The sequence below is a fragment of the Phascolarctos cinereus genome, unplaced genomic scaffold (genome assembly GCF_003287225.1).
Source record: "Phascolarctos cinereus isolate Bilbo 61053 unplaced genomic scaffold, phaCin_HiC Scaffold_2;HRSCAF=192, whole genome shotgun sequence".
In the NCBI taxonomy this organism is placed as follows: domain Eukaryota; kingdom Metazoa; phylum Chordata; class Mammalia; order Diprotodontia; family Phascolarctidae; genus Phascolarctos; species Phascolarctos cinereus.
In genome coordinates, this window is record NW_027555625.1 from 320,758,130 (window position 1) to 320,777,098 (window position 18,969).

An 18,969-nucleotide genomic window follows, 5' to 3' on the forward strand; every position below is an offset into this window, starting at 1 on the left:
AAAAAGCAATTCAAGTATTGTGGAAACACACTCAGGATAACACAAGATTTAGTAGCTTTACATTAAGGGACTGCAGGGCTTGGAATATAATATTCCAGAGGGCAAAGGAGATAGGATTACAACCAAGAATCACCTACCCAGCAAAACTGATCATAATCCTTCAGGGGAAAAAATGGTCATTCAGTGCAGTAGAGGACTTTCAAGCATTCTTGATGAAAAAGACCAAAGCTGAATAGAAAATTTGACTTTCAGATACAAGACTCAAGAGAAACATAAAGAAGTAAACAGGAAAGAGAAATCTTAAGAGACTTATTAAGGTTGAACTGTTCACATTCCTGCATGGAAAGATGATATTTGTAACTCATGAGTCCTTTGTCAGTATTAGAGTAGTTGGAGGGAATAAAATATATGTATATGTAGATAGATAGATAGATAGACAGACAGACGGACATAGATAGATAGACAGAAAGACAAACAGACAGACAGACAGATAGATAGATAGATAGATAGATAGATAGATAGATAGATAGATAGATGGCACAGGGTGAGGTGAAGGTGAAGGGGTGATATCTGGAGAATAAAATTAAGGGACAAGAGAGGATTATACAGAGAGAAGGAGAAAGGGAGAGTAGAATGAGATAAATTATCTCAGATAAAACAGACAAGAAAAGGCTTTTACAGTGGAGAGGAAATGGGGGAAGGTGAGAGGGAATGAGTGAATCTTATTTTCATAGGATTTGGCTTAAGGAGGGAAGAGCATACACACTCAATTGGGTATGGAAATCTATCTTACCCTACAGGAAAATGTCAGGGGGAAGGAGACAAGAGAGCCAAAGGATAATAGAGGGGAGGACAGATTGGGGGAGAGGGTGTAATCAGATGAAAGCACTTCTGAGGAGGGACAGGGTCAAAAGAAAGAATAGAATAATTGGGGGGCGGGATAGGATGAAGGGAAATATACTTAGTTTTTCACAACATGACTACTATGGAAGTGCTTTGCATGACTACACATGTATAACCTGTATTGAGTTGCTTGCCTTCTCAAATGAGGGTGGGTGGGGAGGGAGGAAAGGAGAAAATTTGGAACCCAAAGTTTTAAAAACAAAAGTTAAAAAAAATTATTTTCACATGCAACTGGGAAATAAGATATGCAGGAAATGGGGTATAGAAATCTATCCTTCCCTACAGGAAAATTGAAGAGGAAGGGGATAAGAGAATGGGGAGAGAGATAGAAGGGAAGGCAGATTAGGAGAAGGCGTATTCAGAATGTATGCCATCTTGTGGTGGGGGAAGGGACGAGATGGGGAGAAAATTTGGAACTTAAAAGCTTTTGGAAGTGAATGTTGAAAACTAAAAATAAATTAATTAATTTTAAAAAAAGAAACTGAGGCATATGGAGATAAAGTGACTTGTGAAGGGTCATGCAGCTAATGAGTGTCTGAGGTTGGATTTAAACTCTGGTCTTCCTTATTCCAGGCCTTGAACTCTGTCCATTATGCCACCTAGCTTCCTTATCAACAAGAAGCATTATAAGGTCATACCTTCAATCGCAAATATTTCCAGTTGTGGTAGGTTGTAATGCTGGTGCATAACAAAAGCAGTCGCAGTCTTATATCTCCAATTCATTTCATGCACACTCATGATTTACCTGATTATGTGGTTAGGGCTGTCAAAATCAAAGCATTTCCAACCAGTGGAATACTGGTGTTTCAGATTTGGTCCAAAGTAACACAACTTCTTTTAGTACTCATCATGATCACCATGACAGTTCTAAAAAGAGCCAACCTGTAACTCTTTGCTGTCCCATCCATTTCTTAGATTTACAGAAGCAGTTACATCACACTGGATAAGGTGTTATCCCAATCAATCAATGACATCACCAAAGCCCAACAGGCTGACATTTCAGGGTTTCTGCAGGTTTTCATATATATACTGTAGCAGCCTCAAAACACACAGAGTGACTGTTGACATTCCCTTGCTTGACCATTGAGCATCTTGATGACTAGGACTGTTTGCCTTTCTTTGTATCCTCAGCACTTAGCACAATTCTTGGAATATATTATTAACTGTTTGTTGACTTGACTTGACTTGACCTCCAAGATATGGATGATGCATTAAGCTTTGAGAGGGTTGTTATTATTGTTATTTTGCCTGGAATGAGATGCAGCTTATTGACCTAGTCCATGAGTACAGCATTTTAGACGGACACAGAAGGAGGAAAATAACTAAGCCCAGAAAAAAAAATAGGAAAAAAATGATCTGAATCTCATTTAGGAAGTTGTATAGCATTTTCAATGATCCTCCCTACAAAAGCTCGTCTTTCTCCCACCAATGTTCTCCTGGTTCTGTTATAGATAGTACTGAAAATTCTGAAACATTGTGATCTCTAAAGAATCAAAATTGCCTATGACCCCAGAGGTAATGGGAGGACCTAGGGTGGGTGTAATTAGGCTAATTATTATATTACCAAAGAAGATTTGCTTGGGGGAAGAGTGTAAAAGGTGTCTTCCAGGACATAAATGACCTGAAAAGGAAGCGGGTGAGTCATGTCAGAAGAATGAAGAGATAACAAATGGACAGCCTCAGTGCTGTGCTGGTGTCAAAAAAATATTAAAGAAACCAAAGGAAGATTGCCAGCATTTTGGACAGAACTTTTACAGAGAACTTATGAATGAATGAATGAATGAATGAATGAATGAATGAATGAATGAGTGAATGAGTGAATTAATAAATTAGTGGATGAATGATTGATTTTTATTTAAAAAGAAACTTTCTAGCTTTCATTAAGTACCAAACATTACGCTAAGCACCAAGGATACAAATAGAAACACATGACCATTGCTGCTAACAGAGCCCACTTTCTAAAAGAAGGAGACAGCACACACAGGAAGGTTTATTTATTGAAAGCTATAAACAAGTTTTACACAAGATGAGAAAGCATAGAAGGGTTGTAATCTGTACCTGTGGAGAAAAAACCCACAGCAATAGATTCCCAGCTCCATTGATATGTATCAATATCATAATTGCTAGCATGCCATTATCCCTGCAGGTAAACACCTCAAATCATCCCAAAATGGTAGCACTCTCAGGGGATTTCTACTCCTTTTTTGTCTTTTTAGAATTAGTTTGGAATGATGCAAAGGCACAGAATGTCAGAGCTGAGGACAGTCATCAAATTTAATGTTTCCCACTTATAAAGGAAGACTCTGAGGATCAGAGGGTTGAAGTCACTTGCACAAGTTCTGGTTACTAAGTGGAAGAACCTGAACTCAAAACTAGATTATGAAACTCCAAAATCTGTGGTTTTTCCACTGTGCCACAAAGTAAGGTGTTAGGAACTTGTATTCCCAGATGATGCTTATGTCTCAGATGCATTTCATCTTCTGCTCTATTGAGTTACTGAGTGCGACATAGCACACTTATCTAGAACATGGGGAAAGGAACTATTTCTCCAAAACTTCAGGTCTTTGTTAACTCTGTTAATTCTACCCCACTGTGATTCCACCTATGTTGAGAACTCCTCATGAAGAAACTCCTTCCAAATAGGTACAAACCCAACTCTTCTGCAGTTGTGCTAGGCTCTTGGGATATAATGATATAATGATAAAAGTTGAAACAGTCCCTTGCTCTCCAGTTTACTGTTTCCTTGCCTATTACTGGGATGAAATACACTATGTCAAGCCTTGCTCTCCCTCCCCAGCTGACCTTACCCATCTACCTTCACTTAGGGTTTCAGGCTTTTCCACATGTTGAGGCTTGGGGAAGGCAATAGAAAGTGCCTGATTTAATAGCATTCAGTGTCAAGCACTTTTTCTGGTCCTTGTGTCTAATATCCTGATTCATCCCAGTCACCCAGATTTATTCTGTAGAGGCTTGGTTTCCATTTCTCTGTGCCTCCTTTAACTATCTCCAGTCCTGTGGACTTTGTAAGTCAGAATATTCCTTAAATCATGCCTCAGAGGTCCATTTTGATGTGTTTATTTTTACCAGTCAGCCAACCGACACATTTAGATCTCAACAAAGGCATTTAATTAAATGGCAATGTAATAATATCAACAATAGAACTTTCCCCCCATAAACCTTGAGCTCATTCTCCCACAAATATACACATACTCAGTGGGAAAAGTTAACTTGAATAGGATCACATGTAGAGCATCCATACATAGGGAGCAGCCAGAAGAAATATGCAAAGGGGCTATTCATGCCTCTGGTGCTGCAAAGTTGCTGATGTCTTTTCCTGATGTCATTGTTCTATTGTGTGCTGGATCTACTCCTGGACAGGCACTATTTCGTGGTGCTCTTTGGCAGGCGTGTGTCTCAGCTGCTTCCCTCTGGATACCTTTGCTGCTCCCTCTTAACATCAGGTCTCTTCTACTTGCTCTTCAGCTACAGTTATCTTATCTTTCCTTTGAAAATGTTTTAGTAATGGTAATTTTGTTTTTATATCACTGTCACTTGCCACTGTTACTATCCCCACTCCACCAATACAACCCTCCCCCATACCAAATAAGTATAATCAGGCAAAGCAAATTACTTCACAGACCATTTCTGAAAATTTTGGTCTTTTTTCAATTCCTATGGTCCACGTCTTTTCTACTGAAAAGTTAAAGGTATTTTTAACATCAGTCCTCTAACATAATGACAGTATGCTAGATGACCCTCAAAATAACTGAATAGAATTCCACACAAAATAACTGAATAAGATTCTATTCAGTTATTTTGAGAGTCACCTAACATACTGTCAATTATCCACTAGGGATAATGTGGTTAGTAAGCCTTTCATCTGTAGGAAAGACTACAGCTCTGTTATTCCTCTTTTAGCCATCTCTACCATCTATAAGGGAGCATAGTGGTTAGTAAAGTTCTCTTTTGAAATGTATGGACTTTACCTCTTTCTTCCTTCTATTGTGCTTCAGCTGTAGTTCTCAGCTGAACTTAAGGGCCACCCCCCTCTATGTGCTCTATTTACTGGAGATGCTATGATTAGTAAGCCTCTCAATTCATCCTCCCTACACCTTCCAAATAGCTATTCCTAAAACATAAATATGATCATGTCACTCTCCCTACACAAAAACTTTCAGTAGATACTTATTGGCTGTAGGAAAAAATACAAATTTCTTTCTAAATTTTCATTTTAAAACCTTCACAGTATGACTCCAGATAACTTTACAACTTTATTTCATATTGCTCTGCTTCATATAGTCTATATTCAGCCAAGCTAGACTACTTAGCAGCTCTTGAACTTAATATTCCAGCTCTCACCTGTGCAGTCTCACATGTCTCACAGACCATTCCCCATGCCTGAAATCACTCCTTCCTCAGCTCTATCTCTCACAATAGCAATCTCAGAAAAGGACCTTATAGTCCTTCAATGTTCATCTCAGATACCACCCTTTCCATAAAGTCTGATCTCAATCCCACCAAATATTATCATTCTCCTCCTCCTCAAATTACTTTAATCTCACTAGTGTGTATATTGAATGGCTGCAAAAGAATGTAAGCTCACTGAGGGCAGAAACTATATCATTTTTGTCTTTGTATCCCCCACACTGAAGATGGTGCCTTGAACGTTGTAGATATTTAATGAATGTTTAATTGAATTGTTTGCTTAGGATCAAGTTGGCTACCTTACTATTCCCCTTTAGTTTCCTAGCCTAAGTTCCTTATGTTTACTTCCTGATCTGACCTTCCTGGAATTCTGGACCTGTTGTCTATATGGACCTAGTTACGACCCACTCCTACTGACCTTGTTGAAGCTTCAGGGCTTGAGCTGATCAGTCAGTCAGTTAGTCAATAAGAATTTATTGGCAGAGCCAAGATGGCAGAGTAAAAGCAGTGACTTCCTTGAGCTCTCCCCTAAACTCCTCTAAATACCTGTTTACAATGGCTCTCAACAAATTCTAAAGTAGCAGAACCCACAAAAAAGACAGAGTGGGACACATTTCCTGCCCAAAACAGCCTGAATGACTGATCAGAAAGGTATACCATATCGGGTGGGGAGAAGAGCACGGTTTGGCATGGGCACACAGGCAAACCAGGCCTCAGCAAAACTGGAACAGGCCTCAGAAGACTGAATCACAGGCAGCTGTGGAGGTTTCTTGACTCCTCAACCCACAAATGCCAAAGACAACTTAGAAGGTCAGTGGGAAAAGTCTGTGACTGCAGTGAGAGAGAAAAAATCTCGGTCTCAGCTCTAGTTCCCACACATGTCCCTGGGGTGACAGCTGCTTCCTAAGCTTCCAGCCCACAGACTGAGGTGGAATCAGGTGGCTGATCAGAGGGGGATTACAGGGATCTCTCTGCTGGTGCAGGATTCTCTTGCTTTGCCCATGCTTGGATCTGGGTCATAGCTCTGGGTGGTGGTCCTGGGGCGAGGAGGAGTGCTGGCATCGTGGAGCCTGTAGTGGTGGTGCAGAGAAAATCCTCCTCACAGTTCCAAGGCAAAAAAGAGTACTTGTGGTCACTCATAGACCAGAGCACAGGCCAGGAAAGGAATAAACACCTCACCCTTGATCATGCCACCTTGGAAGAAGTGAAAATTTACAGGTCCCTAGAAGTGTCTCTGAAAACAGCTACACAAAGCCCCTGAAGCTTGGGACAGTACATTCTCCACACTGAAGCAGACCCCTACCTTAACAAAGAGTTTGTAACTCAACTAATTGACTGGGATCATGAGCAAACAAAGGCACAAAAAAAGTCAGACCATAGAATCTTTCTTTGATGACAAAGAATATCAAAATATACCACCAGAAGAAGACAACAAAGTCAAAGCTACTACATCCAAAGCCTCCAAGAAAAATGTGAATCATTCCCATGCCATGGAAGAGCTCAAAAGGGATTTTGAGAAGCAAGTAAGAGAAGTAGAGGAAAACTGGGAAGAGAAATGAGAGTGATGCAAGAAAATCATGAAAAACAAGTCAACAGCTTGCTAAAGGAGACCCAAAAAAATACTGAGGAAAATAACACCTTAACAAATAGCCTAACCCAAATGGCAAAAGAGGTCCAAAAAGCCAATGAGGAGAAGAATGCCCCAAAAAGCAAAATTGACCAAATGGAAAAGGAAGTCCAAAAGCTTACTGAAGAAAATACTTCCTTAAAAATTAGAATAGAGCAATTGGAAGCTAGTGACTTTATGAGAAATCAAGACACTGTAAAACAAATCCAAAAGAATGAAAAAATTAAAAACAATGTGAAATATCTCATTGGAAAAACAACTGACCTGGAAAATAGATCCAGGAGAGAGAATTTAAAAATTATTGGACTATCTGAAAGCCATGATCAAAAAAAGAGCCTAGACATCATCTTTCAAGAAATTATCAAGGAAAACTGCCCTGATATTTTAGAACCAGAGGGCAAAATAGAAATTGAAAGAATCCAACGATCACCTCTTGAAAGATATCCCCAAAGGAAAACTCCTAGAAATATTATAGCCAAATTCAGAGTTCCCAGGTCAAGGAGAAAATATTGCAAGCAACCAGAAAGAAACAATTCAAGTACTGTGGAAACACAATCAGGATAACACAAGATTTAGCAGCTTCTACATTAAGGGACTGCAGGGCATGGAATATAATATTCCAGAGGGCAAAGGAGATAGGATTACAACCAAGAATCACCTACCCAGCAAAACTGAGTATAATCCTTCAGGGGAAAAAATGGTCATTCAGTGAAATAGAGGACTTTCAAGCATTCTTGATGAAAAGAACAGAGCTGAATAGAAAATTTGACTTTCAAATACAGGACTCCAGTGGAACATGAAAAGGTAAACAGGAAAGAGAAATCATAAGAGACTTATTAAGATTGAACTGTTTACATTCCTGCATGGAAAGATGATATTTGTAACTCATGAGACCTTTGTCAGTATTATGGTAGTTGGGGAAAAAATTATATGTGTATGTATATAGATTCAGATATATAGATAGATAGATCAATAGATAGATAGATCAATAGATAGATAGATAGATAGATAGATAGATAGATAGATAGATAGATAGATAGAGGGCACAGGGTGAGTTGAAAATGAAGGAGTGGTATCTAGAGAATAAAATTAAGTGGTGAGAAAGGATTATACTGGCAGAAGGAAAAAGGGAGAGGTAGAATGGGGTAAATTATCTCACATAAAACAGACAAGAAAAGGGTTTTACAGTGGTGGGGAAGTGGGAGAAGGTGTGAGGGAATGAGTGAATCTTATTCTCATAATATTTGGCTTAAGGAGGGAATAACACACACACTCAATTGGGTATGGAAATCTATCTTACCCTACAGGAAAATGGCAGGCAGAAGGGGACAAGAGAGGAGAAGGATGATAGAGGGAAGAAGAGATTGGGGGAGGGTGTAATCAGAAGCAAACACTTCTAAAGAGCGACAGGGTCAAAAGACAGAATAGAATAAATTGGGGGGGCAGGATAGGATGAAGGGAAATATACTTAGTTTTTCACAACATGACTACTATGGAAGTGTTTTGCATGATTACACATGTATCACCTGTATTGAGTTACTTGCCTTTTCAGTGAGGGTGGGTGAGGAGGGAGGAAGGGAGAAAATTTGGAATCCAAAGTCTTAAAAATACTTGTTAAAAAAAATTGTTTCCACATGCAACTGGGAAAATACAGGAAATAGGGTATAGAAATCTATCCTGCCCTACAGGAAAATAAAAGGAGAAAGGGGATAAGAGAAAGGGAGGAAAGATAGAAGGGAGGGAAGATTAAGGGAAGGAATATTCAGAATGCATGCCATCTTATGGTGGGGGGAATGATAAGACAGGGAGAAAATTTGGAACTCAAAATCTTGTGGAAGTGAATGTGGAAAACTAAAAATAAATAATTTTTTAAAAAAAAATAATTTACTAAGAACTTACTAGGTACCAAACACCATGCTAAATGGTAATGACTTACAGTAACTGCCGCATTCCTTCATGTCCTGCCAAACTCTCACTTCTGTTCACTTTCCCTACAAAGTCCCACTGAACTCATTGTCTTTCCCACTAAATCCTTCCCCCTTTCCAAACTTCACTATCCCTGTCCAGAGCACCACCATCCTCCCAGTCCACCAAGTTAGACATCATCTTTGACTCATTACTGTCTCTCACTCCCCATCTGTTGTTAAGGCTTATCAATTGCACATTTGTTATCTCTCTCAAATATACCCCCTTCTCTCTTCTGATACAGCCACTACCTTGGTATAAGCCCTCTTCACCCCACACCTGGACTATTGCAATAGCCTGCTGGTTGATCTGCCTACCACAAGTCTCTCCCCACTCTGGCCCATTCTCCATTCAGCCACAAAGGTGATTTTCTTGAAGCTCAAGTTTGACCATGTCCACCTCATACTCAGTAAACTCTAGTGGTTCCTTATCACTTCCAGGATCAAATACAAAATCTTCTGTTTGGCATTCAAAGGCCTTCTAAATCTAGCCCTCTCTTTCCCTCACCTTTCTAACCTTATATTTTATACTGCACCACATACTCTTCAATCTAGTGATCCTGCTGGCTTCTTTGCTATTCCACAAACAAGACACTCCATCTCTAAGCTCTGGATATTTTTAATGGCTACCCCCTCCCCATTCCTAGAATGCTCTCTCTCTTCATCTCTACCTTCTCCTTTCCCTGACTTCCTTCAATTCCTAGATGAAATTTCACCTTCCACATGAACCTTTTTCCAATCCCTCTTAAATCTAGTTGCCTTAAATCTATTTCCTACTTACCCTATATACATACATATGTGTTTGCTTGTTGATTCCTTCATAGATTATGAGCTCCCTGAGAATAGGGACAGCCTTTTGCCTTTCTTAGTATCCCAAGTGCTTAGCACAGTGTCTGGCATGCTTAATAAAGACTTAATAACTGGCTGACAGGTGTGTGACAACTTGGAGCTTTAGATTAGGACATACTAGGAAGCAAAGGCCAGGTACTCTACAAGACTTAGCATGGATAGACACTCAATGAGAGTGATTGGCACAATGTTCAAGCATGTTGGCTCTGCCAGTCAACTGTAGAAGGCACCATGAGAATGGGCAGCTTCATTCCAGTGGTTTTGCCTTCTTGGAAGTAGGGGCTAGAGTTACTTAACAATTTTCCTCTGTTCCCCCACCATAACTTACCTACAGCAAGAAAGAAAAACAGCTTTATAGACTCAGATTTTTTCTAACCTGCAGCAGGGGGGTGCAAGAGACACACTTGGCATAGCTTACCTGGAAATATGGGAATAGGATCCTTGGTTGGCATGCTGAATATGATACCCAGTAAAATCTTGGTTAATAAGCTGGAATAAACAGAGGAGTCTTTAACCTTTGCTTTCTTTGATAAGATTACTTATCCAACTCTGGCCACACCTCCCCTTACCTTAAGACTAGCTGCCTGGAATTAGCCTTCATTATGGGGCCTGTCAGGGATCTCCCAACTCTAGTCTCAGAACTCAGGCTCCAGTGAGATATTCCCTATACATTTGTGAAGTGGTAGGAAGAATATTAGATGGAGTAAAGAGGCTGGGAACCAGATACTGTTCAGACTGGGTGAGATGCTCCCTAGATATTTGTGAAAGGGTGGAAAGAACATTGAAGTTAGAGTGATAATTTCTGATACTGATGAAAAGGTGAGTGAGTGGAAAGTGGCATGGCTCTTTCCTGCTCCTCACTTATCTGTGCTGTGATCCCTGTATGCTAGTCTGAAGGGTGCCCTTAGATCTCAGATATGGATTCTGCTTTGTAGCTGCTGCTGGACCTCTAACCTTTATCCAGGGAGAAAATAAAAAGTATGGTTCTTGACTTCTAGGAGCCCATATTCTAAAGCAAACCACTATATACCATACAAGATACATCAAGAAGGAAGAAGGGAATCTCAGAAGGAAGGCCCTGGGTGGGGGAGTTGAGAAGAAAGAGGGAAAGTGATTAGGAAAGGTCTTTTGTAAAAGGTAGAATTGGTGTGATATTGACCATTCCTTTCATCTCTCTAGTCCTGTTTCCTCTTTTATTTTATTCCTCTAAAATAAAAAGGTTGAACTCAATGATCTGGAAGCTTTCTGTAAGCTCTCAATTCTCAAATACAAAGGTAGTCCTTTGGAGGCCTTTCTTTTCAGGGCTCCAGAATCAGAAACCAATGGGCCAATGGGCCCAAACAATCTTTTATTAAGCACCTATTATGTGCCAGGCACCATGCTAGGAATGCAAAGAAAAACACAAACAGCCTCAGTCCTCAAGGATCTTCTGTTCTAATGAGGGAGACAACTTATAAAAAACTGGACAGCCACAAGACACATACAGAGCAAACAGACGTAACCTGAGAAGGAAGGACTTCAGAAGATGAAGTCAGGCTTTCTGTACACAGGTCTCCTCCCTCTTTGAATGTGGGCTTCCCTCACTTTCCTTGTCTAAACAGAATGAGATATCTACTGCCTTTGGCTTGTATCAGTCTTCAGAGGTTGCAGTTGCCCCAAGACAGGAACACCCTCCTTTTGCCAAGGGATTCACTTCACCCTCAATCTGTTTTGCTTCAGCCTGGAACTGACTGTACATTTTTTAATTAAATTTTTGACATAGTCTTGGGATTGCTCCAAAAAAAAAAACAATTCTAAGCTTTCTGGGAGGGGAACACAACTTGGTGGGGACAGGAGGAGGCAGGCATGAGGGAAATGAGGGAGTAGTCCCTTCTCTTTTTCCTCACTGTAAAAACAAAGGGCTTTTGGAGACTGTTCTGAGTTGGTTCTTTTTCTTTTCCTTTTCACACTAGCAGGACTCACCCTTCTGGGTTCTTCTGCCTCCCAACCCTGACAGGCTTTAGCTCCCCTTAGGGACTAGTGGAGAATGAAAGAAAGCCTGCATTCAACAGATCCAGCTGTCTGGGTAGATGGACTTAATGGGTTACAGAGGATCATAGATATAGAGGTGGAAGGAACCTTGGAGGCTATCATCAAGTCCAGCCTCTTAATTTTACAGATGAGGAGACCGAGACCTAGAGTCATTTTGGTCAAAGTCATATGGTAGCAGAACAGGTATTTGAACCCAGGTATTTACCTAACTGTAAATCCAACACTATTCCCACTACATTATACTGTATACCAAAGCCACAGAGTTAGTTCCCTGCTCCCTTGAATCTATTCTTCTGGAACCCATTATGACAGAATACATATGGCATGTAGAAGGAACTAGATAAATGTTGAATTGAATTGGTAGCATAAGGGTCTTTGCCTGCATCCTCTTCATCCCTACCTAGTCCAACGAGGATTACATGCAGGTCTTGTAAGTCTGACACTAAACAGATGGGATCTTAGTGCTAAATTAGAAATCTGGAAGCCTTCCTTGAAGTCTCATTCATAAATCATGTACCTCCTTAAGCTCTGTAATGTGGATAAACAGAGTGATTCCCTCAGAATTTCCAGGAATGAATTCAACTTGTCCTAATTAAGTACTAATTCTAAGCAGGCCTTGCATTCACAGCTATGGAAGACAGAGAGATTAATAAATAATATGGGACTCTAACCTCATGGAGCTTATAGATTAGTAGATGAGATAATAATGTCTTCCATTTATCTAAGGACTTTACAATCTACAAAGAACTTTCTGAAAAGATGTATACAAGTAACTAGTATTCAGTTATGGTATTAATGTAGAGACTCCGAGTTAGAAGGGACCTACAAAGTCATCTGGGTCTTCCTGTAGATGAGCAGGAACTCCTTTACAACCATCTTCAGCAAAGCAAGTAGATTCCAGCCCTCACTTGAATACCTACAGGGATGGAAAATTACTAATCAAGGCAGGCAATTCTACTTCAGGACAATTCTATGTAACTACCCAGCTCCCACCAAAGTGGAGTAGGAAAGGAGCAGAAATAATGCCTAACTGGTAGAGAGAATAGTGAGGAGATACTGTGTAACTGTGTAAGACTTGGAGTGGATGGCAGTTTCCAGAGACTCTTTGGGAGAAAGACATAGTGAGAAGCTGCAGACATGTAACGGAAACTATATCTTCAACATTTCTCTGATTTCCCAGTTGCTTCCCCAGAGACTTCAGAGAACTTCCCCTTGATGAGATCCAGTCTTTTCTCTTAATCTGAGCTGCAATCTCATCTCACTCTTAGCTAAAGATTTCATTCACTCTTGTACATTTTCTGATATATTCTAATCCACAGAACTTCTCTGATTTCAGTTTGCTTTTTTGCTTGGATAAATGAATTTCCTTACTGTCCGCTATTTGTCATGGTCTTTTGTATAACAAGAATTTGGTGGAAAGGAGTTAAACTAGTCAGCATAAGGCCTTTCCCCCTTAAGAATAATTTTTTTGAACTTCAAAAAATCATATCCCTAAACCAGCAATATCTGTAGACACAGACAAAAATAAATCTAGTTCAATGCCCTGTTAGAGATAGGTGGAGGAAGGAGCACATATTCAGCCATGATCCTTCTCTTGATTCTGTCAAAAAGAAAATCTCAGTCTCTATTGGAGAGAGGTAGGCCAAATTCCTAAGATACTTATTCATGCTTCACTTTATACACATATCTCTCTATTTAAACAAGCAATGTGGACAGACATATCTTACATGGGCCCACATAGCCTACATCTAATCATCAGAAAGTTTTTCCATTACTATTAACAAAATCTGCCTTCCACCCCATTGCTCTTCATTCTGCCCACTGAGCCAAGCAGAGCAAAGCTAATCCATCTTTCCCATGATACTCTTTCAAAAAATGAAGACAGCTATCATATCCTCTCCCCACCTCCAACTTCTATTCTCCAGGCCAACCATCCCCAGTTTCTTCAACTGATCCACATTTCTCACAAGAGGGAAGAAATAAGTCACTGCTACCCCAACATAACAGAACATGGCACCCTGGCTCTCTGTGAATGATTGTATCGAATGTTCTGGAGTCCTTGACAGAATCAGAGCCCCAACAGACCTATTCCCTTTCATAAAACTGATCCCCCCCAGACAGCTCAATCCCCTGGAGGGTAGAAAGGGAATGTTGTTGATGTAAAGATTCACGGTGAAACAAAAGAGGGACAGAAAGGAGAGTCCAGGAAAAAGGAGAATCTGACAGCATCTGAGGGAGCTGTCAGAATTCTCAGGAGACAGAAGTTAAGAACTGTATTCTCCATTGCTCATGAGGCACATGAAGTACAATTTCTCTGCAGAAAAAATATACACAAACTCTGTTCCAGTTGAATGTTCTCTGAGCTCTGGATTTATGGTTCTCATGAGGCAGAGTGATATAGTGAGGGTAGGAAGGGAGAACACTAGACACTGAGCAGAGAGACCCAGATTCTAATTGTGATACTGCCTGTAACTCCTGGTGTAATCATGAGCCAATTACTTCTCCTCTCTTGGGCTTAATTTCCTCATCTGTACAAAGAAGGGGTGGTCTGGAATAAGCATAGAAAAATGGAAAGGACACTAGATTTGAGGGCAGAGAACCTGGGTTTGAATCTTACCCTTGTCACTTATTGTATCATCTTGAGACATAATACAATGGGGAAGCCATTTTTATTTCTCTGGTTCTAATTTTCCTCATGAGGAAACTAGACTGGATGACCTATGGGGTCCCAGTCAGCTCTAAATCTATGTTATTGTTGTTGTTTGTCCTTTGTTCTTGAAGAGGACCATGACATCAGAGAGATGATGGCACAACATGCAAGTGAATTGGATTTAAGTGAGAGAGGGTTGCACAAAGTCACCACCCTCACTTTCTCTTCTGGAGCCATCTGGGTCCATTGGCAAGATATAGATCAGGATGACTGGAGATGGCCCAAGATGCAGTGGGAGACCTTGGCCTTTTCAAGCTTAGGTCTTTCCCGGGTCTCAGTTTGACTGAGGCAATGCTCATTCAGTGATTAAGACTAGATAAGAAATGAAGCAGAGAATTAGCATGATTAAAAGATCTAAGATCCTTCGAGTGCTAAAATAGGGTTATTCCATTTTTGTCGTCCCCCTTTCCTCAAGACAGTGTGCTTCTGTTCACATGCCCCAGTTCTCCAAAGGGAAGACTACAACCTCTCTCAGGTGTCTTCCTACTTGAAATCTTATGAGTCTAGAATACTAGGACCCATAGCATTGCTCCTGATCCTTAAGAAAACTAAGCTTAAAGGTGTAGAGTCCAAAGTTCTAATCAGTGCTGTACCTTGCCCCAGAAAAGTACAAAGAGGCTAAGTCTCTCACTATTCCAGTCCGGCTCACCTGGGTCTATGCCCATTGTCCTCTGTGTTAAGTATCAAACATAATCAGAGTTCTGCTTTCGACCACCCCGGCATAAGCCTTTGCTGCCTCACACGAGCCTTCTGATTATCTTCCTGCCTCCGTGGCCCCCCACTCCAATCCATCTGCCACTTGGCCCCCAAAGGGATTTTCCTTAAAGCACAAATCTGACCCTACTCAACAAACTCCAGTCCCTCCTTATTACCTCCAGGTTCAAATATAAAATCTTCTATTTGGCATTTATAGACTTCCTCATGAGATGACCCTTTCCTCCATTTCCAGTGTTCTTAACACTTTCCTTCCTTCCATGTCAGCTACATTCTAGTGACATTGACCTTGTTATTCCTCACACATGAAATTCCACCTCACAACTCCTGTCTCCCACCCATTCCTGGAATGCTCTCTGCTCACCTGTGCCTCTTAGATTCCCTGGCCTCCTTCAAGACTCTGCTTAAATCCTTCCTTCTGTAGGAAGCCTTTCCCAGTCCTCCTTTCCCCACCCCACCTCCAGCTGCAAGTGACTTCCCTTGGGAGATCACCTTCCATACACACTGCATTGTATATACATAGTTATTTCTATGTTGTCTTACCCAGGAGAATGAAAGCTCTATGGTTAAGGGACCACATTGTTGCCTTTCTTTATATCCCCAGCTCTAAGCACAGAGCCTGACAAATAACAAGTCCTCAATAAATGCTTGTTAACTGATTGATTTAGATCCAGGAGGAACTTCAGAGGTCACCCAAGCCAACTCTCTCCTTTTGTAGATGAGGAAGCTGAGACCAGAGACATTCAGTAACTCTGCCGAGGTCACACAGGTTACTAGTAAGCAGTAGGGCTAGAATTTTATCCTGGGTACGCTGACTCCAGAACCAGCATTGTGGCCATTGTGCCAACTGCAGGGCACCGTGCTTGGTGCTAAAGATGCAAAGATTTTGAAAATGGCACAATTCCTGTTCTTGGGGAAATCAGTGAAGGAGATAAGAAGTGAACGCAAACAGATCTGATTCTAACCATCTCTGCTGATGACAGGTGAGGGTGTTCTCTCTGCAATATCCACACCAGGCCAGTGCTTCTGTCAGTGTCCTAGCTCCTCGTCTGAGATTCATTCACCAAATGTTTACCAGCTTGGACAAGGAGGTGATACAGAGTGATAATTAGTGCAATAGAGTGCCAGGCCTAGAGTCAGGAAGACCTGAGTTCAAATCCAGCCTCAGACACTTACTAGCTGGGTGACCCTGGGCAAGTCATTTAACTGCTGTTTGCCTCAGTTTCCTCATTTGTAAAATGAGATGGAGATGGAAATGGCAAACCACTCCGGTATCTTTGTCAATAAAACCTCAAATGGGGTCACGAAGCATCAGATGGGACTGAAACTATTGAACAACAGCAATGTTCCAGTTCTATTCTGGCATAATTCTATACAAAGTAAAGAATTTGTATATTCTATACACAGGCAAAAGCCAAGCAGTTCTTGCCCTCAAGGAACCTGCATTCTCTTATATCCCCTGGGGCCCTCTCACACATTTTGTAATGACCTTCAATTGTTTTCTCAATAAATTCCCTTAGAAAATTTCAGAAAGCTTTTGAACAAGATCCTCCTCCTTGACTTCAACTGTTGGCTTTGACTCTCTCCACTCCTCCCATAAATGGAATGCAAGTCCTCTGTACAATCTGTGCTGTGTAATTGGGACATGGTCCAAGTTGGAGGCACCTGATGGGTTCCATTTGGCCCTTTCCTGCACTTCTGACCATTTTGCAGATTTAGAACAGAAGAGATCCTCTGGAGCAAAGCCTCTTGCTAAAAAAAAAAAAAATTAGCTAAGCCCCTCCAATGACAGGGACTGAGGAAGCCAATTCTACTTGTCCCAACGTGTGGTACAGTGGAAAGAATACTAGCTTTGGAGTCAGAGGAGCTGAGTTCAAATCTCAATTTTGCCACTTGCTGATCTTGTGTAAGTCACTTAATTCTCTGTGCCTCTGTTTCCTCCTCTGTCAAAAAAGAGTTATATTAAATGACCTCTAACTTCCCCTTCAGCTTTAAATCTGACTGTGCCTTTGCAAAGCTCTGTTAGCAAGCCCTTTCTTATACTCAGTGGGAAATCTACTTCTCTGTGATCTCCAACCAATCACTGCTTTTCATTCCGAGATGTGGGGCAAAACTAAATATGTCTAAACCCTCCCCAACTATGGCTGCCCTCCAAATGTCTGACAACAGTGATCTTCATTCCCTAAGGCTTCTCTCCTTCAAGCTAAATATCTTCAGTTCCTTCAACCAAGCCACCAACCCTAGAGAAATCAGAGTCCCGGGAGCTTGAAGCCAGCAGCTGTACTTCTCCGGAACATCAGGTCCCAGGATTGCTTCACCCCCATCTGAAGGGGAACATGAAAGTTTGACTTCTTCCACTGACCATAAGAAATAGTTCTGTTTTTGTTATGTTTTGTTATGTTATGTTATGTTATGTTATGTTTGGTTTTGTTTTTAAAGGAAAGGCCAGAAATGGAAGTAGGACAGAGCATGATGGCCTTTCCTCCACTACCTTCTCTTTTATCTAGAACAGTTGGCCAATCAGAAGTGCACCTGCCAAAAGAGGAAGGTTTGATAACTCTTGGTGTAACAGAGGCACTTCCTTAAAATCCATATCTCACCAAGAAGGATTAGGGGGAGCCATGGCCTTTGAGAGAAAAAGAGAATCAACCCAATAGTAAAACCCAGAGGGATAAACACAGATCAGAACCAAATCGTAGCTTCCTGCACACAACCTCCAATCCTGGATAATTCCAAATTCATTTGTCCATAGAATACTCAGGGAATTGAAATATATTGCCAGAACTTATTGCAGTATCCTCCCCCACTTCTACTCTGGAGCCAGGGGAAGAAGAACATAAATTGTCTCTTTCCTCCACACAAATGACTAAAACTCATATCTGACCACGTCATTCCCTTCCTTGCCTGATCCCTCTAAACTCCAGTAACTACTTATTACTTCACAGAGGGTACTAGTAAATATTTAATAACCAGCCCCCTGACACATGTTTAAGTTTAATCTGTATAATTAAAATTTTTTCTATCATAGAAAATTAACAAAACAATAAATCAATCTCTGATTTATAGCATTTGCCAATTTCCAAGCTGTAAATGTTCACACAGAAATTTAACAATCAACTCTTGCCATCAAGTTTGAGCGGGCTCCAGCATGCCCTTGCTAAGATTTAATACAAACAACTCTGTCATTTAAAGCCCTTTACAACCTGTCTACACTCTCCTTTTCCAGACTTATTATACCGAACTAGCCCTCTTGCTATTCCTTGCTCAGAATGGTCCATCTCCCCTCTCTATATCTTTGCATTATTTTCTGTACCTGGAATTTACCCGATCTTCACCTCTAATCGATGAAATCTGTAGTTTCCTTCAGCGTTCAGCTCAGATGCTGCCTTCTGCATGAGGCCTCTTCTGCTCTCTCTCTAGTTGCTAGTGCTCCCCCTACCTTGTACTGATTTTGTACATATTTCCCATATGCTTATTTTTGTGCATTGTTACATGTGTACATGTTGTCTACCCTGTAGAATAAAAATTATTTGATCATGGACCTGTGTTTCATTTTTGTCTCTGCATCCCCAAGCCTAGGAGAGTATCTGGCATGTGGTAGAGTCTACCTGCAGCCTTGAGAATTCATGTGCCCATCTAGGTCCTTGGGTTCAGCCCCTCTGACTGAGTCCAAGTTTTACGGAACAGATCCTTTTATTAAGGCGCTTTGTTCTGTGAAGTTTAGATTCAGTCAAAAGGCTGCACTT

General features: G+C 40.9%; 1 long non-coding RNA gene across 1 annotated transcript; it reads right to left on the reverse strand.

Moving 5' to 3' along the window:
* Positions 1 to 2,963: 2,963 nt before the first annotated feature.
* Positions 2,964 to 12,706, reverse strand: LOC110211336 (uncharacterized). Its single transcript, XR_002325363.2, has 3 exons — positions 12,626 to 12,706; positions 10,187 to 10,257; positions 2,964 to 4,406 (listed from the first exon to the last, which is right to left on the reverse strand). It is a non-coding gene; the product is annotated as an uncharacterized LOC110211336 (long non-coding RNA).
* Positions 12,707 to 18,969: the final 6,263 nt, after the last annotated feature.